Source organism: Ornithorhynchus anatinus, chromosome X5 (genome assembly GCF_004115215.2).
Source record: "Ornithorhynchus anatinus isolate Pmale09 chromosome X5, mOrnAna1.pri.v4, whole genome shotgun sequence".
Classification (NCBI taxonomy): Eukaryota; Metazoa; Chordata; class Mammalia; order Monotremata; family Ornithorhynchidae; genus Ornithorhynchus; species Ornithorhynchus anatinus.
The window spans coordinates 12,602,514-12,618,947 of NC_041753.1; the positions used below are offsets into that span (position 1 = coordinate 12,602,514).

The window sequence follows — 16,434 nt, forward strand, 5'->3', positions numbered from 1 at the left end:
GTGAGCAGGTCTTAAAGACATTTTCTACTGTCTCAGGTGTTTAGTACAGTGTTCTGCACACACTAAGCACTCGATAAATACAGTTGATTGATATGAGAGTAATGTTCCCTTACTGCAAGGGGCTGCCTTGATGATGCTTTTGAAACATCGCTCCTCCCCCTCCCCACAGGCCAATATTTTAGCATAGAGTAGCTCCAGCATCACTTTCCAACCCTCAGCCATAAGGCAGTAGCTTCTCGTGTAGTGGTCATCATGGATTTCCTATTGTAATAATAATAATAATGCTATTTGTTAAGCACCTACTCTGTGCCAGACACTGTATTAAGTGCCAGAATGGATAGAAGCACATTGGGTTGAACACACTCCCTGTCCCACAAGGGGCTCACAGTCTCGATCCCCATTTTCCCGATGGTGCAGCAAAGTGAAGTGACTTGTATAAGGTGACGCAGCAGACCAGGGATATTTGACACCAAACCATCCTCGTGACCTATGTACTCGTACCTTCTGGTACCTGCGGCTAAGGCGCAGTAAGTGAAGTGTCTCAGATCCTCCGCTGGAAGTGCTTTTTAAAGGTGGGGATCCGAGAGCCCGGTTTAGAGGTGGTTGGTGGTAGACTCATTCAGGAAGCGTGGAGGTGGTGAGGTTGAGATCTGGAAGGAGGCTAAGATCCTTTGGTGGGCCTGCCGTTCCTTAACCGCGCTTTGAGCGATAACAGTGTTTGCAACATCTGTTGCTTCGGCCTTTTGTGCCAAACCAAGATTGCCAGCTGTGCAGGATTGTCATAAAGGAGGTTGACTTTGTGCATAAAAGAAAAAAAAGTGGGATTTTTTAAGCGCTTACTCGGTGCAGAGCACTGTTCTAAGCGCTGGGGGGGATACGAGGCGATGGGGCTGTCCCCCGTGGAGCTCACAGTCATAATCCCCATTTTCCAGATGAGGTAACTGAGGCCCAGAGCAGTGAGGCAACATGCAAGTGGGGGAGCCGGGATTAGAACCCATGACCTCTGACTCCCAAGCCCGGGCTCTTTCTACCGAGCCACGCTGCTTCTCATCCCTCAAACCGACTGGAAATAGATCATTCCTGAAGAAAAATATAAAAACAGATGATTTGCCCTCACGTGTAAATTTCACCAAATTCAAACTTTTGTATCTCCAGGGCAGTAATAACAATTGTGGTATTTAAGTGCTTACTATGTGCCAAGCACTGTTCTAAGTGCTGGGGTAGATACAAGGTAATCAGGTTGCCCCCTTGGAGTTCACAGTCATAATCCCCATTTTTCAGATGGGGGAACTTGCCCAAGGTCACATAGTGGCGGAACTGGGATTAGAACCCATGACTTTTCAAGTCCCAGGCCCGGTCCCTACCCACTACATTGTGCTGCTTCTCTAGCTGCTGCTAATATCTCTGGGCCCTATTTCTGAGTCTTATTGAGAAGCAGCGTGGCCTAGTGATTAGAGCACGGGCCTGGGAGTCAGAATGAGCTGGCTACTAATCCCAGATCTGCCACTTGTCTGCTGTGTGACCTTGGGCAAGTCACTTCACTTCTCTGGGCCTCAGTTACTTAATTCTGTAAAATGGAGTTTTTAATCTAAATACTGCCGCCTGCTACACACCCTGAGGGTAATCCAAGTGAGGATGAGAAGCAGTGCTGCCTTGTGGTTAGAGCACAGGCCTAGATGTCAGAAGGATCTGGGTTCTAATCCCTCACTTGTCCTCTGTGTGACCTTAGGCAAGTCACTTAACTTCCCTGTACCTCAGTTACCTCATCTGTAAAATGGGGATTAAGACCGTGAGGCCCATGTGGGACACGGGCTGTGTCCAACCCGATTTGCTCCTATCTACCCCAGCGTTTGGCACGTAGTAAGCACTTAATAAATGCCATTAAAAAAAATCCGTGATTATGTTCTCTCCTCTGGGGAGAAGAAAAATGTTCATGCAAGTGGAGTTTTTATGTATTTTTAAATCCATTACTAGAAAGATTTGCATAAAATAAGCCACTTTTGTGACTTAGATTTTCATTTGTCCACGCTGCTTATTTCTTTCAAAGTCATAATCCTTCACATGTGATAATCCAAATAGTTCCTGTAGCAGTGATTATGCTGTCAGTAAAGAATTTAATCTATAAGTGGTTTTTTTTTTCCTCCTCTATTGCCAACGAAACATCAACATAAATTTAACTTCCAGGAACAATGCTGTTCTTTTATTGTTCACACTGAAATGTTTAAGCCTGCAAAGCTAGTTTCATTTTATGCCATCAGAAAGCTAGCATTTTTCCGATGGCCACAACAGACGATCCCATATAAAAGTCCTGATTTTTTGTTTGAGCCGCTTTCTCATTTTTTGTGATCTTTGAGATTGCTCGCGAAATCGATCGAAAAGACCCACTCTAGAAAGAATCGTTATGGATAGTTCATTGGTAATTATATTTTACAAAGCAATAATAATGATTATGGTATTTGTAAAGTGCTTGCTATGTGCCAGGCGCTGTTGTAAGCACTGGAGGTAGATACAGGATAGGTTGGACACAGTCCCTGTCCCACATAGGGCTCACAGATTTAATCCCCATTTTACAGATGAGGGAACTGAGGCCCCGAGAAGTTAAGTGACTTGCCCAAAGTCACACAGCAGACAAGTGGCGGAGTCAGGAATAGAATCCATGACCTTCTGACTCCCAGGTCCGTGCTGTGTGTATACAAGGCCATGTGTGTGTATACGGAGACTGTAAGCAATCAATCAATCATACTAAGCACTTGGGAGAGTAAAATATAACGCAGTTGGCAGATATTTTCCCAGTCTATAGCGAGCTTACAGTCTAGAAGGGAAGATGGACGGCAATATTAATAAATTAATTAAATTATGGCTATGTACATAAGCGCTATGGTGCTGAGGGTGGAGTGAATAAAGGATGCCAATCCTAGTGCATGGGTGATGCAGAAGGGAGTGGGAGAAGAGGAAATGAGGGCTTAGTCAGGGAAGGCCTCTTGGAGGAGATGTGCTTTTAATAAGGTGGGGAGAGTCATCGGCTCTCAGATATGAAGAGGGTGGGCGTTCCAGGCCAGAGGCCTGGGTGAGGGGTCGGCAGTGAGATAGATGCGATAACTGACTGAAAGCCCACCTTCCCTTGACCCCTTTACTAATGCAGTCCATGGATCCTTTGGAATTTCTTCCCTTGAAGCAGCAAGGAAGCAGAAACTTTACAAAAGAGTCCCAGATATTTTGCCCCATTCTCCCACCTCTACATCTAGCCTTATGTTCACTGGGGCTAAAAATAGCCCAATCACTGGCTCATCGGCAAACAAGCAGATGAACCGATTGTTCGCTCTGGGAATTTAGGGGCAGTGTAGAACCAGGCTGCGCCCAGAGACCGCAGAGTGGGTCAAGAGCCTCAGGTTCGGTGCAGGGAGGAAGCCCAACAGGATTCATTCAGTTGTGTTTATTGAGAGCTTACTGTGTGCAGAACACTCTACTAAGCGCTTGGAAAAGAAGCAGGGTGGCTTAGTGGAAAGAGCACGGGCTTGAGAGTCAGTAGACCTGGGTTTATGTTGGTATTTGTTAAGCGCTTACTATGTGCAGAGCACTGTTCTAAGCGCTGGGGTAGACACAGGGAAATCAGGTTGTCCCACGTGGGGCTCACAGTCTTCATCCCCATTTTACAGATGAGGGAACTGAGGCACAGAGAAGTTAAGTGACTTGCCCACAGTCACACAGCTGACAAGTGGCCGAGCTGGGATTCGAACTCATGACCTCTGACTCCAAAGCCCGTGCTCTTCTAATCCCGATTCGCCACATGTCTGCTGGGTGACTTTGGGCAAGCCACTTAACTTCTCTGGGCCACAGTTAACCTCATCTGGAAAATGGGGGTTAAGACTGTGAGCCCCACTTGGGACCACCTGCTCACCTTGTATCTACCCCAGTGCTTAGAACAGCGCTTGGCACATAGTAAGCGCTTAACAAATACTGTTGTTATTATGGCAATATTACAATAAACAGACACATTCCCTGCCCACAACGAACAACGAGCTTACAGTCTAGAGGATACCACTTCAAGGCAGCATGGAGTTGTTTGTCCTATCTATGCTCAGGGTAACGACAGTGTCCCCACAATTCTAGATCTATCGCAACCCAAGAATCATTCAAATTGGACTTCCTTTCCCAGGAACACAGAGAAGTTAGCAAATGTGAGAAGCAGTGTTGCCTCGTGGAAAGAACCTGGTCCTGGGAATCAGGGGACTTGGGTTCTAATCTTGGCTCCTCCACTTGTCTGCTGTGTGACCTTGGGCAAGTCACTTAAAGTCTCTGTACCTCAGTTACCTCATCGTAAAATGGAGATTAAAGATGTGAGCCATTGACTGTGTCCAACCTGATTAATTTGTATCCTGGCTCTGCCAGTTGTCAGCAGTGTGTGACCTTAGGCAAGTCACTTCACTTCTCTGGGCCTCAGTTACCTCTTATGTAAAATGGGGAATAAGACTGTGAGCCCTATGCGGGACAAGGACTGTGTCCACCCGATTTGCTTGTATCCACCCCAGTGCTTAGTAACAGTGCCTGGCACATAGTAAGCGCTTAACAAATACCATAATTATTATTGTTATTATCATTATCTACTCCAGCACATAGTTTGTGGCACGTAGTAAGTGCTCAACAAATACCATTAAAATGTGCTCTAATAATAATAATTATGGTATTTGTTAAGTTACAAATGAGGTGACCGAGGCACAGAGAAGTTAAAGTGACTTGCCCAGAGTCGCACATCAGACAAGTGGCGGAGCTGGGATTAGAGCCAATGACCTCCTTACTCCCAGGCCCATGCTCTACCCAGGACACCACGCTGCTTCTCTAACTGGGCCTCATCTTCACAAAGATATAGATGATGAAAGTGAAATTAGGTTGAGGCCTTAAGATGAGGGCAGAAACAGCAATGGAATTCAGAAAGTCAAGTAGATTGTATGCTCCTTGAAGGCAGGGCGAGTCTACCAGCTCTATTGCATTGTACTCTTCCGAGTGTTTAATCCAGTGCTCCGCCCGCAATAAGCGCTCAATAAGTACCACTGATTGACTACCTTGGCCAGCAGTGACACTCCGAAAAACCAGACCCCCCAGATGCACGTGACGCCATATATGTTACACATGCTATTCCAGCACACAGCGTGACATGATGGTATCTCGTGGTTGCCATTTGATGCAAATTCCGCTCCATTTGTCCCGAATCAGCCTGACCCCAGAGCATTTCTCCAGGGTCCTCTGACCTTCCCAACTGCTCCCGAGCCTTTACATTCCCCTCCAAGTTCCTTGTGAAGTTTGGTGTAACATCTCGGCCATGAAACGTGGCCAAGAGAACCTGGATGCCTAAAGTTAAAAACCCGGCATTAAAGCAGCCAGTACAGGATCAGAACCAGACGGGGGCAGGTCACCTGAAAAGTGGACTGTGCAGCATAATACTGGGCAACCAGAGCCACCCTGACTCTGGTGTTTAGAACAGAGAACGGAAGAAGAGAAAAAAGACTAAAGTTGTTTTGGCGCTGAGTACGTGTGAAGATAACATGGGCTGTTTACTGAAGTGCAGTGTCCATGTGTTGATTTAATGGGAGGGCCACAGGACATGGCCGTCTATCTGATTCTTGCTTTTGCTTTTTTCTGGTCAAGTTATCTTTGCTAGAGATGAAATGTCCTTGGGCGGTAATACCTTGAATGCATCTTGCTCCTTTTCTCGCTAAATGAATGCATGTTCTTTATATTGCGAGTTGTTCTAGATTTCTTTTACCTTTTATGGAGCGCCTCAGCTTAATGGCAGTGTGTTTCTTAAGACTTTTGTCCCCCCAAAACTAATAAGGATTAGATCATGTAAATCAAATATACAAGAGACATCCCAACTTGTAAAAGGGGAAAGTTGAGGTGCTTTATTTCGAGTCCAGGTATACATGAAATAATCATCAGTAACGGTATTGATCTAAGGGAGATACTACAGTTGTGATGAATATTTTCAGTAAAGCTTTTCCAAAGAGGAAATTAAAGCCACACATATTCAAACACACACTCTCAATGTAACTGGGAAGATTTACATGACTAGAGGGAGCCCACAGTAAAAGAAATCTTATAGACAAGAAGGTAATGTGAGGAGAGAGGGGAGGGAGGTGAAGCGGGATCTTTAGTCCAGTGGAAGCCGGGAAGGAGCTATGCAGCAATGTGCTCTTTTAGTAGCCAAGAAAAGAGATCAGTCTTCATCAGACAGGCCAGCTGGTTGTGCAGAGCTTTTGCTTTGGCTTTATCTAATGTCATGTTAAACCTTTAGATTTTCAGCTAATTCTTTTGGAAATACTAGAATGCCAGATAGCTAAACCAAACTCTTATGGCTCAGCAGGATAGCATGAATCATTTTGGAGCAATCCATTCATTGGATTTGCTTTGCAGATCAAGATACTGTGAAATGAGCCTTATATTTCCCAAAGGGGATGAGCAAACTGTTAAAGGTAGGCCAGAATTGGATAGGAAGCTCTGTGAAATTCCCAGTCTTGGCATTCATTCAATTGTATTTACTGGGCACTTACTGTGTGCAAAGCACTATACTAAGCACTTGGGAGAGTAGAATATAACAGACACATTCCCTGACTGCAGTGAACTCACAGTCTAGAGGGAGAGATGGACATTAATATGCATAAATGAATAAATAAAGAAATTACAGGTATATACAGATATATATATGATATGGGGGGAATGAATGAAGGGAGCAAGTCGGTGACACAGAAGGGAGTGGGAGAAGAGGAGAGGAGGGCTTAGTCAGGGAAGGCTTCTTGGAGGAGATGTGCCTTCAAGAAGGCTTTGAAGGGAGAGAGCAATTATCTGGCTGATATGAGGAGGGAGAGCATTCCAGGCCAGAGGTGGGATGTGGGCGAAAAGTCGGTGGCGAGATAGACGAGATCAAGGTACAGTGAGAAGGTTAGCATTAGAGGAACAAAGTGCGAGGGCTGGGTTGTAATAGGAGAGTAGCGAGGTGAGTTAGGAGGGGGCAAGGCGATTAAGTGCTTTGAAGTCAATGGTGAAGAGTTTTTGTTTGATGCGAAGGTGAATGGGAAACCTTGAGGAGTGAGGAAACGTGATCTAAACGTTTTTGAAGGAAAATGATCTGGACAGCAGAAAGGAGCATGGACTGGAGTAGGGAGAGACCGGAGAGAGGGAGGTCAGCGAGGAGGCTGATACAGTAATCAAGGTGGAATAACATATATGCTTGCATTAATGTGGTAACAGTTTGGACGGAGAGGAAGGGGCAGATTTGGGTGATGTTGTGAAGGTAGAACTGACAGGATTTAGTGGTGGCTTGAATATGTGGGTTAGATGAGAGAGAGGAGTCAAGGATAATGCCGAGGTTACTGATTTAATAACAACAATAATAATAATAATTATGGCATTTGTTAAGCACTGTACTAAGCTCTGGGGCAGATATAAGCAAATGAGGTTGGACACAGTCCTTGTGCCCTGTGGGGCTCACAGTCTCAATCCCCATTTTACGGACAAGGTAATTGAGGCACAAAGAAGTGAAGTGACTTGCCCAAGGCCACACGGCAGACGTGTGGCGGAGCCGGGATTAGACCCCATGACCTTCTGAGTCCCTGGTCCGTGCTCTATCCACTACTCTGTGCTGCTCGTTAGACAGGAAGGATGGTGGTGCCGTCAACAGTGTTGGGAAAGTGAACGGGAGGGCAGGGTTTGGGTGCGAAGATGAGAAGTTTAGTTTTAGCCATATTAAGTTTGAGGTGCCAGGACGACATCCAAGTAGAGGGAGAGAGCTCAGGGCTGGAGGTGTAGGTTTGGGTGTCCTCAGCATAGAGGTGAAAGTTGAAGCTGTATGAGCGAATGAGTTTTCCAAGGGAGTGGGCGTAGATGGAGAAAAGTGGGGGACCCAGAACTGAACCTTGAAAGACACCCACTGTTAGGGGCTGGGAGGCAGAGGAGGAGTCCGCGAAAGAGACCGAGAATGAGCCTCCAGAGAGATGGGAGGAGAACCAGGAGAGGACACTGTCAGGGCAGCCAAGGTTGGATAATGTTTCCAGGAGAAGCGAGTGATCAGCAGTGTCAGAGGCAGCTGAGAGGTCGAGGAGGATGAGGATGGAGTAGAGGCCGTTGGATTTGGGAAGGAGGAGGTCATTAGTGACCTTTGAGAGGGTGATTTCTGTGGAGTGAAGGGGAGGGAAGCCAGATTGGAGGGGGTCAGGGAGAGACTTGGAAGAGAGGAACTTGAGGGAGCGGGTGTAGACAGCTTGCTCAAGGATTTTGGGAGAGGAATGGTAGTGGGGAGAGTCATGTATATATTTTCATTACCGTATTTATTTTGTTAATGAGATGTACATTGCCTTGATTCTATTTATTTGCTATTGTTTTAATGAGATGTTCATCCCCTTGATTCTATTTATTGCTATTGTTCTTGTCTGTCCATCTCCCCGGATTAGACTGTGAGCCCGTCGAAGGGCAGGGACTGTCTCTATCTGTTACCGATTTGTACATTCCAAGCGCGTAGTACAGTGCTCTGCACATAGTAAGCGCTCAATAAATACTATTGAATGAATGAATGAATGAATGAATGTGATTCAGTCAGGGGCTCTATATATTTTGTCATGGATTGGAACATTTCAGGTGTTTATTACTGGGGAAAAAGTACTGCAAATCACTATAGTGGGAGTTCCAGCTTTCATTTAAATGTGTATGCACATGAAAAATCTGTATATATACATATGTATGTGTATATATATAATAATAATAATAATAATGTTGGTATTTGTTAAGCGCTTACTATGTGCAGAGCACTGTTCTAAGCGCTGGGGTAAACACAGGGGAATCAGGTTGTCCCACGTGGGGCTCACAGTCTTAATCCCCATTTTACAGATGAGGGAACTGAGGCCCAGAGAAGTTAAGTGACTTGCCCACAGTCACACAGCTGACAAGTGGCAGAGCTGGGATTCAAACTCATGAGCCCTGACTCCAAAGCCCATGCTCTTTTATATACACACACACACATAATCAGACATACTTGTATCTATTTAAATATGCCATCTCAAATTAATTATCTTTGCATCTAGGAAAGGTGGAGAAAATTTAAAGAACTCTAGATAACTGACTTCTGGGCAGAGGAAGAGGGCAAGTAGTCTTACTAGTGGGCTGGCACACAGATTGAATCAGTTCCTTATGTTAATGAAGTTGTTCACCTTTGCATCCTTTCTTCATATGTCTTTGGGGAGGCAGTGTGTCTTAGGGGAAAGAACATGGAATTGGGAGTTTGGAAACTGGGGTTCAAGTCCCAGTTCTCCACCGGCCTGCTGTGTAACCTTGGGAAATTCACTTCACCTCTCTAGGCCTCAGTTTCTTCATCAGTAAAATGTGGATAATATCGCTTGTGATCCCTATGTAAAACAGGGATGGTGTCCACTCTCCTAACCTTATATCTCCCACAGCACGTTGCATGTAATAAATGCCTAATACATGCTATTATTGTTATTATTATTATTTCTAATAATGTTCATTGAACACCTACATTAAGCAAGAAAAATTTGCATTTCTCATCTCATGAAATGCCCCTTTTAGGACGGTGCTGCTTTTGACCTTGTTTGCAGTTTACATTCTCCTCTGCCCACAGTAAGCAGCATGGCCCAATGGAAAGAGCCCGGGCTTGGGAGTCAGAGGATGTGGGTTCCAGTTCCGGCTCTGCCACTTGTCTGCTGCGTGACCTTGGGCAAGCGACTTAACTGCTCTGAGCCTCAGTTACCTCATCTGTGAAACGGAGTTTAAGACTGTGAGCCCCACATGGGACAACCTGATTACCTTGTGTCTACCCCAGCGCTTAGAACAGTGCTTGGCATATAGGAAGTGCTTAACAAATACCATTATTATTATTATTATAAATACTAATGACTGATTAATCATATCATACCATACACCTTTCTGCTTTTTTCTGAATAAGAATATCTTCAGAGCTAAATCCATTTCTGTATAGGGATCTGCATTCCCCAAGGAGAGTAGATTGAATGTGACAGGTATTTTGTCATCCAGTGTCCAATTGGAAAATGGGCGCCCAGGAATAGGACGGTATGGTAGTATTCGATACACGTTGGGAGAGAGCGAGAGATTCCCCCTTCCTGGCATAGGAACCCTGGATGACAGGCAGGGAATATGCTGTTATATTGTTGTATATTAATAATAATAATTATGGTATTTGTTAGGCACTTACTATGTGCCAATCACTGTTCTAAGCATGCTTAGTTCAGTGCTCTGCACACAGTGAGCACTCAATAAATATGATTGACTGACCGACTGACCCCTCACAACATGTCATTCTCCCAGAGCAGACCTTCACAATTCTGAGAAGTTTGGGAAGGTGCAGTCATTTACCCCCAGGGACATTATGGTGACCACCTCCGCCCCACTGTCTGCTCACCAAATCCCTGTTCTCTAGCAGCGCAGCCTCAGACTCTCCATCCTCCTCAGCCCATGCCCAGCCAACCAGTCACCACCCTCCAGACTGTCCCCTCCCCAGTTCCCTGTCCAGACTGTCCCCTCCCCAGTTCCCTGTCCAGACTGTCCCCTCCCCAGTTCCCTGTCGTGGCCTACTAGAAAGAGCCCAGAACTGACAGTCAGGAGACTTGGTTTGTAATCCCAGGTCTGCCACTTAGTTGCCCGCTGTGTGACCTGTAATGGTGACAGCCCATTCCTTGCCACATCAAGGCAGCAGCGTGGGAAGCAGCGTGGCTCAGTGGAAAGAGCATGGGCTTTGGAGTCAGAGGTCATGAGTTCGAATCCCAGCTCTGCCCCTTGTCAGCTGTGTGACTGTGGGCAAGTCACTTAACTTCTCTGTGCCTCACTTCCCTCATCTGTAAAATGGTGATTAAGACTGTGAGCCCCATGTGGGACAACCTGATTCCCCTGTGTCTACCCCAGCGCTTAGAACAGTGCTCTGCACATAGTAAGCGCCTAACAAATACCAACATTATTATTAAGGCACTCACCCAAGCAGCTCTCTCCCTCCTATTTATCCACAGTCTTCTACCATTATACCTCAGTGTGCACTCTGTCACTCCCCTCAAGCTAATCTACTCACTGTGCCTCATTTTGGGCTCTCCCACTGTTGACCTCTGGCTCACCTTCTCCCCACTGCCTGGAACTCCATCCTCCATCCGACAGACAACCGTTCTCCCCATCTTGAAAGCCCTTTCGGAAATCACATCTCAGGAAAGCCTCCTCCATTTAATCTCGACTCTCCCTACTTTATATCTCCCAACTGCTTCTTCCGCTGCCCTTCCACATCTCCTAGGCATTTAAGTGCTCTCGACTTCTGTAGCACTTAGGTACATATCTTATATACTTTATTACTTCCTCCTATCTGTAATTTACTTCAGTGTCTGTCTCCCCTGATGATTGTAAATTCCTTGAGGTCAGGGATCCTGGGTATTCTCCCAAGTACTTATTGTAATGCTTTGCACACAGTAGGCCCTCAATAAATACTGTATCCTGGAGCAGGAAATCAGGGGTTCTGATTCCCAGTCTAAACTGGGTTGGAGGGAGACAAGGTGGGAGGAGGGGGAAGGAGAGAGGGGTGTGTGTCTGTATGTTTTGGTCTGCATATCTCTTAAATCATTTGATTTATTATGTCGTTTACCCTGAAGGAAGAAAGATATCTTCCTTAAGTGTAGAAAAATGAATTCTTAAACAAAATCAATGAATAATTAAATTCCTTCATGCATGTCTGACACAGGATTCCTATGATGGAATTTATTTAACTGGAAAAACACAATTCTGGTGTAAGCTCATCGTGGGCAGGGAATGTTTCTATCAATTCTTTTATACTCTCCCAAGCGCTTAGAAATAATAATAATTATGGTATTTGTTAAGCGCAAACTATGTGCCAGGCACTGTACTAAGCACTGGGTGGATAAGTACAGGGCTCTGCACACAGTAAGTACTCAATAAATATGATCTATTGGGGTTCCCCATCTTTTTAGAAAACAAGTCAAAGACATTGAATGAAATAGAAAACAGGTTAAAATTATGATCGACTTTTAACCTTGGGGTCCAAGTTTAGGTCTGTGTTAACTCCATATTTACACATTTCCCAAGATATTTAGTTACTGGTTAATCTGTTAAATATTAAAAAAAAAAACTATTACTAAATACATGGGGCCCAGAACGGACAAATCAGTGATAAGATATACTGACTTCGGCATTTCAAATTTATTCAATTAATGTTATATGTTGAGGTCTTCACTCAGCCCCTCACATAAATTCATTCACAAAAATTCAGGAATTCTTTTGCAGATGGCTTAGTTGCGTAAATCACAGGGTGGTTTCAACTTCTTTCAAAATTAGATTGAGACAGCATGCAAATGACCTTGAATGAATCTGCTGTTTGCATACTATGGGGTGAGCAGCTGAGATTTAATTACCTTGTCAAGGTGTAGACACCTAAATATTTGAGGCGTCATTGTGTCAGGAGAATTTTAAAGTATAAGATGAATCAAATGCTCACCAGTGAGAAGGCTTGATGCTCTACTGGTCTTTCCAGGTTGTGAAAACTCATTTTCTCACAGTTGTCCATGTAACGACATTCGGGTTCGAGCGAAGATTATGGGTCGCATTTTATATTTTGGGCCCAGAACTGTTCTTTAAGTTTCACAGTGACTTGTGCGTGGATTCTGCTGGGAGTCTTCTGACTCTTGTCACGAGAGTCACCTGGCCATGTTTTGCTCATTTTTTTCCAATTGTTGTTTCACCTCAATGAGATATATGTTGAGGAGACTGTGGAGAAAGCTGGTGTCATTGGAAAGGATCTAGAGACTTTCTTGGGCTTTTTTATTGTGGTGGTGTGTTTTCATTTTTTGCTCATGAGAATAAACTGGTTGAATGTAGCTTTCTAGTACAGACCACATGCACACACAAACACGTACACACACACCCTCCCGCATCATAACATGCTTTTCCACGACAGCGCCGTTGAATCCTAATGCTTCTCTTCCTTAGCGTGCTTTCAGTCGTCATTTTGCCTCACCTGTGCTGTGAACAGCGTACGTACATTCTGTGAGTTGGGTCCACTGACTTTGCAGCCCCGAAACGCAGCTGCTAAGTTCTGCATTGAACTTACTTATCCCTTCAAATAGATAGAGCGCAGTATGACATGGCCTCAAAGCAAATCTCAAATAATAATCTCAAGAGCACTCTGCTGGAAAGCTACAGTGATATATACCCTAGCATACAGCGATCGGTACCCAAGTAGAGAGCAATTAAATTAGGTGGTATGCAAAGCTTTTGGTGAGAGCAATGTTTTCTAGAAGTGCAGTTTAATTTTTTATTGTTTAAACGTATAATCTTTTATTATCACTACCTACTTATATTATTTGTCACTGTTTGTTGTTGTACTGTTCTTTCCTGAGGACTTAGTACAGTACTCTGCACACGGTAAGCCCTTAATAAATACAACTGAATGAATGAATGATCATGTAAATTATTAACTAGTGCTAACTTGTGTTCTTTTCCACTTAGAAGTATATATTGTTTTGGCCCACGTTTTGAAGCTTAGGAATGCACCAATACACTTACTTCATTTATTGTTCTTTTGCTTAATACTCTTTTCATGGAACCATTTAGGAGTATTAGCCCACATTTTTTCAATAAACTCATTTTGTTACCTGGTCTTTTGTGGGTAGGGCAGGCCGTTTTGATACTCCAGATTACATCTCCACCGAGTTATTGCCAAAAATTTGGATCAAGGTACCACAACTATCCCTTCAAAAAGCTGCCTTTCTGAAACTTGTGACTTGCTGGAGAAAGAAAGTGTCTTATTCCTGCCCCTCGCTTAACTTTGGACAGGTTTGAGATGAGCTAAAGAATTTATTCTGAACAACAGACACACCCCTTCCTCACCCCTTTTTGTCCAAAAGAGTGTGGTTTTCAGTCATCTGGTTGCATTTCACACATAATGGCCCCAGACTTTGCAGTATCACTTGCCCAAATTGAGCACTAGAAGAAGGGTAGCATAGGGGCAATTTATAAGAAGCCAAGTACAGTGCAAACCATTAGGTTTGTGGGGTTTTTTTTCTTCATTCTCTTATCCATTCCCTATCCACCTCCATTTCCACCTAAAAGAGATTTCTTGGAGGCTGATTTTATGACGTTCATCTTAAAATACAAGAGAGATCTCTGACTTGTTCTGTGTTTTATAAATCTTATAAATCTCAAATAGATTACAAATCCCTTTAGGGCACAGACCATGTCGTCTCTGTATTTCAGTACACTGCCCCCCAGTCCATCTAGCCATACACTCTCTCCGCCCTTAAGTGATGTTGATTTCCTCACCAAGGATATGTTGAAACAGGTAAAAGACAGTAGCCCCACAGAGGCCAACTGCAGACCCACGGATTCTCCAAGATAGAGTTTATAGCTCAGCCAAATTTAAACCAAATTTGCATCAGTCTTAATGGGGGGTCAATTTGGGGATAAGGAGTGGAAGAGGGAAGTAAAAGAATCAGCAAAAACTTAGTGTGAATTGGAGGGGCTTCTGCAATAGCCAAGTTGGCTCCAGCCAAAGAGCTGTTAGTGATAAGAGAACAATGAAAACTGGAGGGGGAAAAAAGATGGAGGAAAATAATTTACAAGTAAGAAGAAGAAGTGTTGTTTAAGGGCAATTTGAATGCTAATTTGCCCTGTGGCCTACTAGCCTACTATGCCCCTAATCTGGCTGACCTGATTCTCTCCCCACCCCCTCTTCTCCCCCCCAACCCCCCACTCCCCACTGGCTTTTGCCCTCCAGCCAATTCCTCTAATGCCAAGAAATTGGGGAGAGCAATAGGGAGCCTTGAGGAAAAATGCCTGGTGCATGCCCAGGCTAACAGGATTCCTTGGCAGAAAAGCCAACAACTGACAGACTGAGACAGGAGGTAGAAGGTTAGAAGTTATGAGATGAGGGAAACAAGTGGAAGGGATGGGGATTGTTGGAGAGAAGACATTCCCAACTTCTGACTAGGGAGGCCAGATGTCCGATTTTCACCTGGTCCATCCACGTCTGGTACGAATACAGCACGGATGACTTTAGGACCAGTATTTTGGGTATTTTTATTTGGAGGTTTCGGCCTCCTTTCATCTTGCTGCGTCTCTGGAATGGTGTCTTTGTTCCAAGGGAGCCAGGATGGGCATAAAATGATTCGCAAGTCAGGAGGCCAGGGCCCCTCCCCGGAAAACACTCTAGGTCCAGATGGCTCTAGACATATTTTTCAGCGCTTAGAATGGTGCTTGGCAGATAGTAAGCGCTTAACAAATGCCATCACTATTATTATACAAAATGGAGCATACTTATACTGCATGCTTGGTGGAACATGGATAGCATTCCACGCATCTCCTTGTCCGATTATCATGAGACTCAACAGTGACCACCTTATTCCTGTCCCACATCTGTTTAAATATTGTTTTTGAAACATAAAAGCAGAGAAAAGAAAAATCAGAGGCTTCAAGACTAACTGCTTGTTTCTATCGACTCTGTGATTCAGAAGATGCAGTTTCATAAGCGATGATATTTTCTAAGAGCACAACTACAGTTCTTCATGAGGTTTTTATTATATTTGGAAATGTGGAGCCACTTGAAGAATGAGACCTTTCTGCTCTTGCAGTCCAAGAACTCTGAGGAATTCCCAGTACATGAGTTATTCCTGCAGAAATATTTTGTGTTTACCTCGAGAGAAGGCAATGGGCAAAAAACTTGAGAATTTAAAACTAAACCTTTTTTGGTGAGTTTTTTTCTCCTTAAAAGCTTAAAGAGTATTATTAATTTGCCACTGTTCAATACAAATTGCTCAGATATTAATGCATAAGAACATGAGATATACCATTCTAGGGCAGACCAATGGGCATGAAGCCAAATAATATGTTTCAAACAGTGGCATTAAAATATGCTTGCCAAAACCATGTGGTGTTTGTCCTGTCAGTCCCACATTAGTCTTTTCAGCCACACATACATTCAAAGTCTTCCTGATTAGTGGAGTCATCTTTAACTACAAAAAGGGGAGAAGGGGAGGCAGGGTGTCTCCCCTTCTCCCTACAAGGAGATTCTAAGAAGGAAAACCCCAGTGGGTGGTTGTCTTATTGATCGTCCACATTACGTGTACAATTCTCTAGCCTGGAAGTAGGAAAATGTATTTTAACAATGATTTTGATTCTGGGCCTCATTTTGAATTTTAAATTCTTTCAATTCTGCTACTAGGCCAATAAAAGGATTGGTTTTTTATGGTATCTGTTAGGCTCTTACTATATGTCAGAGACTGTTCTAAGCTGTGGAATCAGTATAAGTTAATTAGGTTGGACACAGTCCTTGTCTCGCATGGGGCTCACGGTCTAAGTAGGAGGGAGAACAGGAACTTGATCCCCATTTTGCACTGGAGGAAAGAGAGGCACAGAGAAGTTAAGTGACTT

At 44.1% G+C, this 16,434-nt stretch overlaps 1 protein-coding gene across 1 annotated transcript in view; it reads left to right on the forward strand.

Annotated features, from left to right (window-relative positions):
• SHB (SH2 domain containing adaptor protein B) overlaps positions 1–16,434 on the forward strand; it is a 249,053-nt gene that overhangs the window by 76,262 nt on the left and 156,357 nt on the right. The gene's annotated exons all lie outside the window — the stretch shown is intronic.